We start from the raw sequence: 12,139 nt of genomic DNA on the forward strand, positions 1-12,139 counted from the left end.
ATTGATTAAACAAATAACTACTTATTTCTTACAAGTTTAATTAGTCGCATTTTGTAATTTTTATCTTCCAAACCATCAAATTAAATTTTGTGATTTGCGTAAATGCCAACCAGCTGTTTTTGATCAGCTGTTTCCCTATTGGCAAATTGCTGTTGGCAAAAATTTTTCCAACAGAAACTAACAGCTTCCCCTCAAAATGAAATGTCACTTTGCTCTCTCAATTTCCCCTACTTTGCAAGTTTTTTCGTACGCGAACGCAAAAACCTGTAAGTTTTGGTTAAACATGAACAATTAACAGCTACGCGAACGAACCTTATGTTAGTTGCAAACGTTGAATGTAAATAGTTGGAAAATGAAAAACGGCACTTGGTGATACTAATGAAATTATTTTTAGTATCGGCTATTACGGCTTACGACTGACTTGGGCCATTCACGTCTGACATGAGACTTTGCTTAGTTATTGACTTAACAAAAATCAGTACAAATCAGTACAGAATCCAAAAATTCAGTATATTTGCGTGCTGATTTAAGAATCAGTACGAGGAATGAAAAATCAGTACTGTACTGATGAAATCAGTACGTCTGGCAACCCTAACTAGCATCCAGAAGAGTAGGTGCATCACCCCAGAAGCAATTTGGAAATTTTGGTAAGAATGATGTGTTTAAACATAATAATATTACTAATTATATTCTTTTTGACAGGTTTAACTACATTTAGCAGCATTTTGGGCGCTTCGCAAAGGATGTAAGTATATAATAAAAATTGTTTGATACACTCTCAGTCGCTGTATGAATTGGAAAGAAATACCTTGCACCCACAAACTCCTAGATGTACTTATATATACAGGGTGTCCCAGAAGTAACGTGTCAAACTTTAGGGGAAGGTAGGTGGGGGGTGAGCTCCCTGATAAACAAAAAATTTTCAGGTAAAAGTGTCACCGTTTTTGAAATATTTACATTTTTTCGAATTTAATATTTAATATTTATATATTTAATAGATTTAAATTGAATTTGCTCTTGTTACCGTCAAATATCATGCTAAATAGTATAAAGGTACATTATTACCTGCTCCTGACATTATTTTGTGTTACATTGCATTTCAGTATGGAGAGGCAACTATCTGGAAGTATTTTACATAAAAAATTTACTAAGTATTGCCCGGTTTGTAGTTGCAGTTAAAGAAAACACATGAAAAGGCACGATTTTTTTTAAGTTCGAAAAAATGTAAAAATTTAAAAAACGGTGACACTTTTACCTGAAAATTTTTTGTTTATCAGTGAGCTCACCCCCCCCACCTACCTTCCCCTAAAGTTTGGCACGTTACTTCTGGGATACCCTGTATATATGCACATGCAGTACAGTATAAATCGGTCGCTACGAATTTAAGTTAAATTGATATTATAGATATTTGGTTACAGATATGGACATACACCTAGCAGAAAAAGTCTGCGTACACCATTTATTTTTTATTTATTAACAATATTTTGCAAGCTAAAATTTATTTGGTAATTGGTACGTAAAAAAAATATTAAAAATCAACGCGATTTCTTAGCCACTTAATTTCCACACTCATACTAATATTTGAGGGACAAGAAAACTGCGTACTTGAATTTTTTTTTAATTCTGAATAAAAAGTTGAAAATTTTGATGAAAATTCGTTGAATTTTCAATAATTTTGTATACAGCTTGAAACCTTTGTTTATTTGATTTTGTATGAAGCATGATCCGTATTCTTATAAAAAAAATAACAAAAAAAATAAATGTTGTGGTTGTTCACACTTGCCAGGTTATCAGGTTATCTGGTTAAAAATTATTATTCTGTAGTGTATTTTATGGTGCATTTACATGGTATGAATCTGTTCATAAGCCGTATAAATTTTCCTATAAAAGAAGCACCAACTCTATGAAGAAATGAATGAAAGCGATATATATTTAACAATTTTGACTTGTATACTTGACAATATTTGTTTTGTAAACAACAAATAAAAAAATTGTATTTTGTGCTAGCTTCGAAACTAGAAGCATATTTTTTTGTTAAATGTGCTTTAAAAAGGACCTACTGCCAATAAAGCCTTGTGGATTGCTATTGTTCCATATTTGTAATGCTTCCATTTAAACATCTTTGTGGAAAAACAGTTTTTTGTTCAGAATTGCTTGTTTACGAAACGTTTGGCATAAGTTGAAATCATAGGGATGCCGTTTCTCAGTGGATTTTATACTTGAAAAGGCACCAAAATATGTATGCAATACTTCTACATATCTTCGCTTAAATTACAAAACCGCGCATCAAGGAAATGCAAAACCCCGTATGTGAGGTTGCCTAAATTTTATAGGAGAGAGTGAAACTTGTCCTAATTAAAAACGGTTCTCTCTTTTAAACTTAATAATCTTATCTCCTTATGTCTAAGTATCGATATTTTATTATAAATGGCTAAGGGCTTGGTGTCAGGAGCTTCCGATGACCAAATATCTTTTTTTGGCACAAATTTCAGTTCCGAGGTTTTGCAGAACCACGATACGCGCTTTTGTACTTTAAACGGCGCTTGAAGAATATGTTAGTGTTTAGCCTAGCTTCTCCTCCGATATGCGGCGTGCGTGATTTTGTCACACAAAGTAAAGGACAGTTTTACGCCGACTCCGAATGGCAATTGTATTTTAATGAGAGGTTGTTTCCATGACAGAATACACTCGGAGGTTTACTATTACCAACATAATAATAATTAAGTTAAATAATTACAATTTTTCAGAAACAAAATCGAAAGGCGACATATAAACAATGCACGCAAGGAAGAAATGTCTGGCAACACCAGCAAAGTTTTGAGACGATTTTGCGACGACTGCTAGAAAGGGGGGCTCACAGTTTGATGTTAACAATGTCTCAAAATGTAGACGTCTACATTTTCAGACACAATTTGGAACGAACTGTGAACACCCCAACTATCCCGAACTTCGGAGTGTATATATGTAATATAAAAAAGAATGAGAGGTACTATAAGAAAATGTACCCAAAATTCTGGAGCAAATGAAAAAATGGTCATTGAAAACAGTTCACATGTATAAATTAATAGATATAACTTAATAGTTTGCAAATATACACTAATTGTTCTAAAATCGCAAACATTTTCGTGGGATGTTTTTCTTTGATTTCGAATTGAAAATACATTACGATCATATTGTACCGAAATAAGTGCGGTATCCCTGCATTTTGTAAAAGCCAGAAAGAAGCATAAACTGTACGAAAAAATGAAAGGGAGAAGTATACATGCCTTCTATAATTTTGACTTATATGTATATTTGGCAAGTCTTTGTGTAAAAAACAAAAAATACACATTTTCATTTATTTGCCAGCTTGGAAAATATAGGCTTATTTTTACTTAAATGTGATATAAAGCTCATTAAAATGTTGTGTAATGTCTTGTTTTTAAGTTTGTTATCATAGTGCTTTGTATTTTGATTGTCCACTATACGTGAGTTGCTTCTATTGAAAAAGTTCTAATACAAAGAATTTCTTTGTTTTAAATTTGTTTGTTTATTGTTTTTAATTTTTAAAATTCATACTTTTGACATGTATGTGAATGGCGGAGTTGGCGCTTTCCGCCTTTTCGGTGGGTTTTTATATTAAAAAGGCATCCAAATGGGAAAAATCCTCCTTGGTATCTCTGCATCTGTTAAACTTTTTATGGGAAGATGTATGAAAATTCCACTTGCTATAATTTCATATGCTTAACCAAGGCGAATTTATATAAGGTGGTGTTGTTTCATCAGCTGTGAGTAGCGTTTGATTGTCAAAATTTTGTATTTCGCTAGTGAGTGAGTGAAAACGTGGGAGTGTTTTTATTTTCTGTCCCCCTTTTTCCTTCGGGGAAGAATAGCTGAAATTTGACAATGGCCCGCTAAAAGCAAAAACAAAATACAAGTAATTGTTGTATTTGTTGAATCGATACCACCTTATATATATTCGCCTTGTGCTTAACAGTATCACAACAATATGTTTACAGTATCTCCCCATAACTTTTCATATGAAAAAATGTATTATAATGCATCCCACTCGATATCATTGAATTCCTCGTTAGAACATGTAGTCCCTCTATTTTAGCGTATCAACAGTTCATATGGCTTCATACCATGTAAATGCACCATTACTGTTGTAAACTGAATAAAAAATATAACCACAAAACTAGATAACCTGATAACCAGGCAAGCGTGAACAACCACATTGTGAATATTAATAAAGACTTTCTGCTAGGTGTATATATATAAATGATTAGCATGTCTGTCTGTCCGTCCGCAATTGGTCACTTACAGCTGCGGTCAATAAGATAGTAACAAAATTCAAAGTTATATTTTTTGCAACTTATGTTTATTTATATAAGTTTAGTAATTATCGTTTAATCTAGTTAGTTCTGTAACAGAAACCGCATTAATAAAAGTTTTACAGCTTGCACAAAGTTCACACAAATCATTAATCAAATTAGAAAAAATCCATCAAAATTTCAAACTTCTTTTTCAGAACATGTGAACAAAATCTATTTTATATGGAAGAAAATGCACAACTCCCTCAACAAAAAAAATTCTAAAAAATGGACGGTAATTTTTAGGGACCTTTAATTAGCATTTTATTTTTCAAAATTGAATGCGCTACAAAACCGCATACTTTCCGAATATTTTCTAAAATTTTTGATTAGTAAGTTTGAAATTTTCATGATTTTTTTTTAAATTGATTAATTATATGTAATTTAATTGTATATTTAATTGTATACATTAATTTTCCCGAAATCTACTCAAACAATCATTTGCAGTTTGATGACCTAGTTGCCAATGAAAAACAGTTCAAGGAGAATTTTCATATGGATGTATGTAGTTTCAACGAGTTGTATGAGCTGGTTCATCCTCAACTGCAACCTAAAAAGCGAACAAGGCCAAACGACGAAATTTCACCAAAGCAAAAGCTGGCTGTCGTGTTGGAGTAAGTCCATGCCCTCAATTTAACTTAACAATTGCTGTAGGTTTTGTATTTGTGTTACTGTCTTTTATTGTACTGTGTTAATTTCAACTTTGTAATTTTAGAAATTTTATATTTAAGTGATTTTGTAGTTCAAACATCAAAGAGAAAATTAGATTACTTCAAATATTTTTCTTGAGCTGTAAACAACATAATTTCATTTGGATTTTTAGATTAAACCTTTTTTAATTAAATTTATATATTGTTAACTACAATTAGCGATCCTGCCAGGAGATATTGCGTACTGCAAGCAAGCAATCAGCAACAAAAATATTTCACTAGGAGTTACCCGTGTGCTAACAGGATTATCGTATCAGCTTGTGAAATTCCTTCCTATTGTTTTACTGGTGCAAGGAGTTCAACTGTTGAAACTGCAACAAAACTATCACTCTCAACAGCTTCAATCATCAACCAAAACAAGTGCAATAACTGATTTTCTCACTGTCCTCATCACAGCCAACGCAATCGAGTTCACCGGCCTATGATAAGTGAATTATGAACATTAAGAACCTACGAAAGCTACTGCTGCTGCTGCATTACCTAGTGCCGATGGTTTCTTTGGCTATTTCGACAAGACATAGTCCAACTTCTTTCCGACCTCGCCAACAGCTAGGAGAATTCCCACAATAACTATCACAGCTTGGTATTGCACTACCCCACATCATTATTATCACTATCAGCCGACGACGTCAAAGCATTTGAGTAGCGAAAGTGACGGCAGCAACTGGCACAGTAACTAAAGGAACATACAAAGCAGCCGCAGCAATAAGCAACGTCCGGTCGCTGTTAATAGCAGCAATTTCAGTACACAGTGGTGAGCTGTATCTTTTTGTCTAATTTTTGAAAATTTTTTTTTCCCCTTTAAATTAGATATATATAATATATTTTCATTGTACCGTATATTTAAACTTGTTTCGGATCAGTTGTAAACACTCCTTTTAGAGATTATTTGTGTGAAGTTATCATAAGGTGCGTTCGACAAGTCAAAAATTTGTAATAGTTTTTCCAAATTTTTACTGGATGGCGTTCGATAACGACAAAAAATTATCCAACACACAAAAATTGAGAGAGCAAGCGTTCATTTTGATGCAAGATAAGCGTTCATTTTGTACTGGCAAAATTTTAGTCAGCAAAAATTATCCAACACGAAAACATATGATCACAAAACATATGGTTGCAATTTCTGTAACAAACAAAATTGCATTTTCCGAGTTTTAGTATTTATATGCTTTTTGGCTGCCTGCTATGTGACTTTATGATAGCGCCAACTAGTTTTTACTTCTAGAAATGTTCCTGGCGAACATTGAACGTTCACTTTCCTTTTTTCTTCTATGGAGGCAACATGAATTTCAGTTTGTTTACAAATAAAACATAAACAAAGTCAGCTGGTGTGTCTTCTTCTTCCGGTTTTTGCAAGTAATGGCTAATTTCCTGTTCGTTTACTTTTTTGCTTTTTCATCTCTTTGGGAGAGAATTTTCGCTTACTCTCTTGATTTTGATTGTTGGCTGGTGTTGGCTAATTTTGTTATCGAACGCAACTATAATGTTTCGTTCACCCCCACATGATACACACACATCTACACGGACTAATAATAGGTGCGTTCGACAAGTCAAAAATTTGTAATAGTTTTTTCCAAATTTTTACTGGATGGCGTTCGATAACGACAAAAAATTATCCAACACACAAAAATTGAGAGAGCAAGCGTTCATTTTGATGTAAGAGAAGCGTTCATTTTGTACTGGCAAAATTTTAGTCAGCAAAAATTATCCAACACGAAAACATGATCACAAAACATATGGTTGCAATTTTTGTAAACAAACAAAATTGCATTTTCCGAGTTTTGGTATTTATATGCTTTTAGGCTACCTGCTATGTGACTTTATGATACCGCCAACTAGTTTTTACTTCTAGAAATGTTCCTGGCGAACATTGAACGTTCACTTTCCTTTTTTCTTCTATGGAGGCCACATGAATTTCAGTTTGTTTACAAATAAAACATAAACAAAGTCAGCTGGTGTGTCTTCTTCTTCCGGTTTTGGCAAGTAATGGCTAATTTCCTGTTCGTTTACTTTTTTGCTTTTTCTTCTCTTTGGGAGAGAATTTTCGCTTACTCTCTTCATTTTGATTGTTGGCTGGTGTTGGCTAATTTTGTTATCGAACGCAACTAATTTAAATGACTCGCTTATAGATTTGCAAAACAACTCTTTTCAAGAGGAGTTGGCAAATCCTTATGCTAGTCAAAATAATAATGAGGTGTATGCAACCTCAGTCAAGCTTCCACAGTTTTGGACAAGTTGTCCAGAAGCTTGGTTTGTACATACAGAAATCCAATTTAACATGAAAAACATTACACAAGATACTACAAAATTTGAACACACATTCACAGCGCTTCCGCAAGAAGCAATAGTTACAATATTAGATTTCATTCAAAATCCTCCGGATAACAACAAGTTTTCAGAATTAAAGAAAGTCTTAATTGAAAGGCATTCTTTAAGCGAAAATAAGAAATTAGATAAAATTTTGTCAGATTCAGAGATGGGTGATCGTAAAGCCTCTGAATTTTATCGGTCGCTCATGTTGCTTGTAGGTTCCAATTTTAGTCAAGATATTTTAAAGAAACTTTGGCTGAGAAAATTGCCAAAAAATCTTAGCGTGATATTAGCTAGTTCAAGTACCAATGATATAAATGAATTGGTGAAACTAGCTGATAATATTTGGGAAGTGATTAATAAAACCGAAATATCAGCTATGAATAGTTTTCAAAATTGAGAATTTAGTTGAAACGACGAATCTTATGTGCGAAAATTTTCAAAAACTTTCCTTTGAATTAAATTTTATTAAGCAACAAATTAATCAAAATTCTAGATATAGATCATTTAATAGGAATTGTTTTAGAAGTCCATACAGAAGTACAGTATATTTTGCTTTGCTGCCTCTATGCTTAAGTGCACATTTAAGATACCTACCCCAAAATGCGCATCAAAAGCATTATTTTTAACATTTATAAGGAAACTGCTCCGATAGATGCATTCAACATACCTGCACATTGGCGATACCTGCCTTAAAAATTGTGCGACTAGTATCAATTATCAATGAAAGTATGACGTTTACCTGCACTGGCCCTACAATTACCTAATTTTACAACCTTTTATTTATTTTGCTCATCTCGCAGAACAGCGAAAATGGCTATCAATTTATGTAGTTATATAGATAATTAGATAACATTCGGTAAAAATTTCGCTTGCAGTAATTTCTACATGGTAAGTGCCCCGCCAATATTTGGTGTCATAGGGATTCGGATACCTTCCTCATTGAAGTAGTAAAGAAAATTCGATGAAGTGCCTTTTTCGGTTACGTGCACAAGTTTTTCGTGCAAAGAAGGACGTTCAGCTAAGCAAAATATACTGTAGATCAAAATCTCGTGATAGTCAAAATTGGTTATGTAGATACCATTACAAATTTGGTGATAAGGCTCAGAAATGTCAACAGCCTTGTGCTTTTTCTAAAAACAAAAATTCGTCAAACTAGAGTCTTCTGTTGTTGTGGCGGCAAACAATGGAAATTTAGATATTACCACACGTCGCCTTTTTATTTTTGATAAAACAAACAAACTAAATTTTTTGATTGATAGAGGAACAGAAATTTCTATACTTCCGGTTAAAAAATTCCCTCATACAAAACGTTCTTCAGATATAATACTTACTGCAGCCAATGGTTAAACGATTTCAACGTATGGTAAAAAGATTTTAAATATATATTTTGGGTTAAAGACGCGAGTTCCCATAGTTGCCAACTTAGTGCTTTAAGCACTAAATTTAGTGCTTTTTGAAAATTAAAACGCCAAAAAAAATGGTTTAGTGCCTAGTGCCCTTTTTAGTGCTTTTTTCTGAACTAAAATTTCTGAATTTACAAGAATCTACAAATTTAAATGCACTAAAATGCAAACCATGATTGATAAAAAGATGAAGTTGCAAACCCACGTTCTTGCGTTTTTGTTAAATTGTATTCGCGTTGAAAATGCTAGCACGCAGATAAGTTAAGTATTTATTTTTTTTATTTTCTTGATTATTGATTGATTACACAGTTCGAAAAATTTTAACTTTTTTTCCACCTGAGTGGAACCGTTTTGTGTAGATTTTTCGGTGCTGAATCCAATTACAGAATTTCTCTACCACGTCAGAATTTTGAGATATCCTAGCATCTAAGTGTAAAAACACGGTTTTTCGCAATATTTGAGGTAATATTATAAAACAACAAATTTTTTCGCTCATTTCTACTTAGGGTATCATTAAGTATTACTCTTCCCCTTTAAAATTATATTTCGTTTGTTGCGATTCGATTGTTCCTTCTCCAGATGTACCAGTTTCGCAAGCATGAATGTGTATTTATTTATACATGTAAATATTGCTTATTTTTTTACTTTTGCTTACCACAAACTGTTATGAAAAAGAGTATCCTTAGATAAAAAAAAATTTAGTGCTTTTAGTGCGGTAAAACGCTCTTTTTTCCAAGGTTTGGTGCTTTTTGAAACTAAAAAGTTGGCAACACTGCGAGTTCCCATTTACGTTTCTTATAGCTGATATTGCGAAACCTATTATTGGTGCAGATTTTCTTTGCAAATACGGTCTCTTAATTGACATGAAATGCAAACGTTCAGTTGATCCAGTAACAAGTCTTTCGGTTAACACGGTTTCATGTGTTTGTAACATTTCACTTCCAAAAATTTTCGTAGTAGAGAACAAGCATACAAGATTGTTGAAGGAGTTTCCTTCTTTGATTGCTGAACCAGATTATTCGAAACCGGTTAAACATTCTACCGTTCACAGACTTTTTACTGAAGGAAATCTGCCATTCTCAAAGCCAAGGCGCTTGGATTCGATTAAATTTAAAGTAGCAAAAACTGAATTCGATTTTTTAGTGAGGACAGGGATTTGTAGACCTTCAAATTCTTGTGTAGCATCTCCACTGCATCTTGTACCTAAAAAAGAACTGAATGACTGGCGTCCTTGTGGTGATTTTCGGAGACTTAACGTTGTGACTGTACCGGACCGTTATCCTTTACCTCATATTCAAGATTTTAACATGAATCTCAGAAATAAGTATATATTTTCGAAATTAGATTTGGTGAGAGCCTACCACCAAATTCCAATGGCAGAATAGGATATCTATAAAACTGCAATAACGACACCTTTCGGTATGTTTGAATTTATACGAATGCCTTTCGGACTAAGAAATTCAGCGCAAACTTTTCAAAGATTTATTAATGAAGTAGTTAGTGGTTTAGATTTTGTTTTTACATATATTGATGATCTATTGGTTGCAAGTGAAAATGAGGAACAGCATTTTAAAGATCTCCGTATACTTTTCCAACGCCTAACGGAGTATGGGTTAAATATCAAACCAAGTAAATGTACTTTTGGTGTTACAAGTGTTGACTTTTCAGGACATAATATTTCTGGGGCAGGAATTAGACCCTCTGATGAAAAAGTGATAGCTATTTAGTTTTGAACGTCCTAAATCTATTAAACAGGCGCAGAAATTTATAGGCATGGTTAACTACTACCATCGATATGTACCAAAATTAGCTGAGTTTACGGCAGTTATCTACGATTTAATCAATCGAACAACTAAGAAACGTGACAAGTCCCTAATTTGGGATGACCGAACAAATAAAGCCTTTGAATGTATTAAAGAAAAGTTTGCGTCTACGATATTGTTAAATCATTTTAACAAAGATGCCAAACTCTCTTTAAATGTGGATGCATCTAATACGGTAATTGGCAACCCCATAGTGTGCGCTTACAAACGCTTGACAGTTGTCATTTCGACAAGTTGATGCAGCATACATCCATTACATTTTTATACATATTTATAAAGAAAATACTTACCGAGCCGCAAAAACTCTCAATCAAAATATGTATATGTAGTGTAATTAACTTGAAGTTGGTTTCCCACGCAAACACATGCATGCAAGTTGAGAAAATTCAACTCTGTGAGCATTCATTTCATTTTCATTTCTTTCATTTATTTCGGTTCAGGCATTAGTACAATAAGATTCAATCTTTTATAGTACAACAATGATAAAAGTAAAGATAATACTTATTTATTTATATGTTGCAAATTAAAATTCTAAAATATATACAAACGCATATGACACATTCAATTAAACAGAAATAACACGGATACATAAAACTTATAATATATATACAAACATTATGGTATGTTTACAAAGCTCAAAAAATCACTTAATTATATATTATTGGAAATATGTAGATGGTTCATCAATTTTTAGCGAAATAATTATAAAGAGTATTTTTGAAGTTGCTTCTGTTGATTTTGCTCCTAATGGTAGCAGGTATAGAGTTCCAAATTCTAATAGCATTGATGAAAAACAGTCTTGTGGAGCTCATAAGTTTGAAGACAGGCACAATTAGATCATAAGAATGCTCAGATTTTGGAAAAATCAGTTTTTCATAAAGGTAATGTGGTTCTTTTGAACTCAACAGTTTAAAAAGAAAAATACAGTTTCTGGCTTTTAAATAATCAGAAATTTCACATCCTAGTAAACTAGACCTCCAGGCGGATATATGATCAAATTTCCGTATACCATAGACATAGCGCGTAACATTATTAAATAAGGTATCAATTTTATGAGAAGACCTGGAGTCGAGCTTGCTGTATACCAACTCAGAATAGGTAATAATAGGCAAAATTAATTGACGCGCAAGCTTTTGTTTGATAAGAGTTGGAGTAAACGGTGCAAATTGCCTTAAATTTCTTAGAGTACAATATACTTTGCCCACGACGGAGTTAATGTGATCGACACAGGTGAGGTTAGAATTAATAACAAAACCCAGATTGGTTATTTTTTCGACTAATACAAGAGAAGTCGTACCGAGACAAACTGGTGGAATGTAGCTAAAACTGACTTTCTTCTTGTAGACAGGTAGAACATACGACTTCACCGGGTTAAGACAGAGGCCGTTTTGAGTGGCCCATCGCGAAACAGAAGACAAGTCCTGATTTAGGTTTGCCGTAGTTCCAATTACATCCTGGAATGGACCAGATAAGTATATCTGGAGATCATCTGCATATGCATGAGCATTTACATATCGGAAAGTCAAGAAAATATCATT

The 12,139-nt window shown here is 33.2% G+C and overlaps 1 long non-coding RNA gene across 1 annotated transcript in view; it reads left to right on the forward strand.

Moving 5' to 3' along the window:
• Positions 1 to 248: 248 nt before the first annotated feature.
• Positions 249 to 12,139, forward strand: part of LOC118734053 — a 49,147-nt gene continuing 37,256 nt past the window's right edge. The window contains exons 1-4 of the long non-coding RNA XR_004992325.1: positions 249 to 647; positions 703 to 745; positions 4,800 to 4,966; positions 5,222 to 5,816. This is a non-coding gene — a long non-coding RNA (uncharacterized LOC118734053). The remainder of the gene's footprint in view (positions 648 to 702; positions 746 to 4,799; positions 4,967 to 5,221; positions 5,817 to 12,139) is intronic.

The sequence above is a fragment of the Rhagoletis pomonella genome, unplaced genomic scaffold, assembly GCF_013731165.1.
Source record: "Rhagoletis pomonella isolate Grant_MI unplaced genomic scaffold, Rhpom_1.0 Rhpom_scaffold_00002, whole genome shotgun sequence".
Taxonomy (NCBI): domain Eukaryota; kingdom Metazoa; phylum Arthropoda; class Insecta; order Diptera; family Tephritidae; genus Rhagoletis; species Rhagoletis pomonella.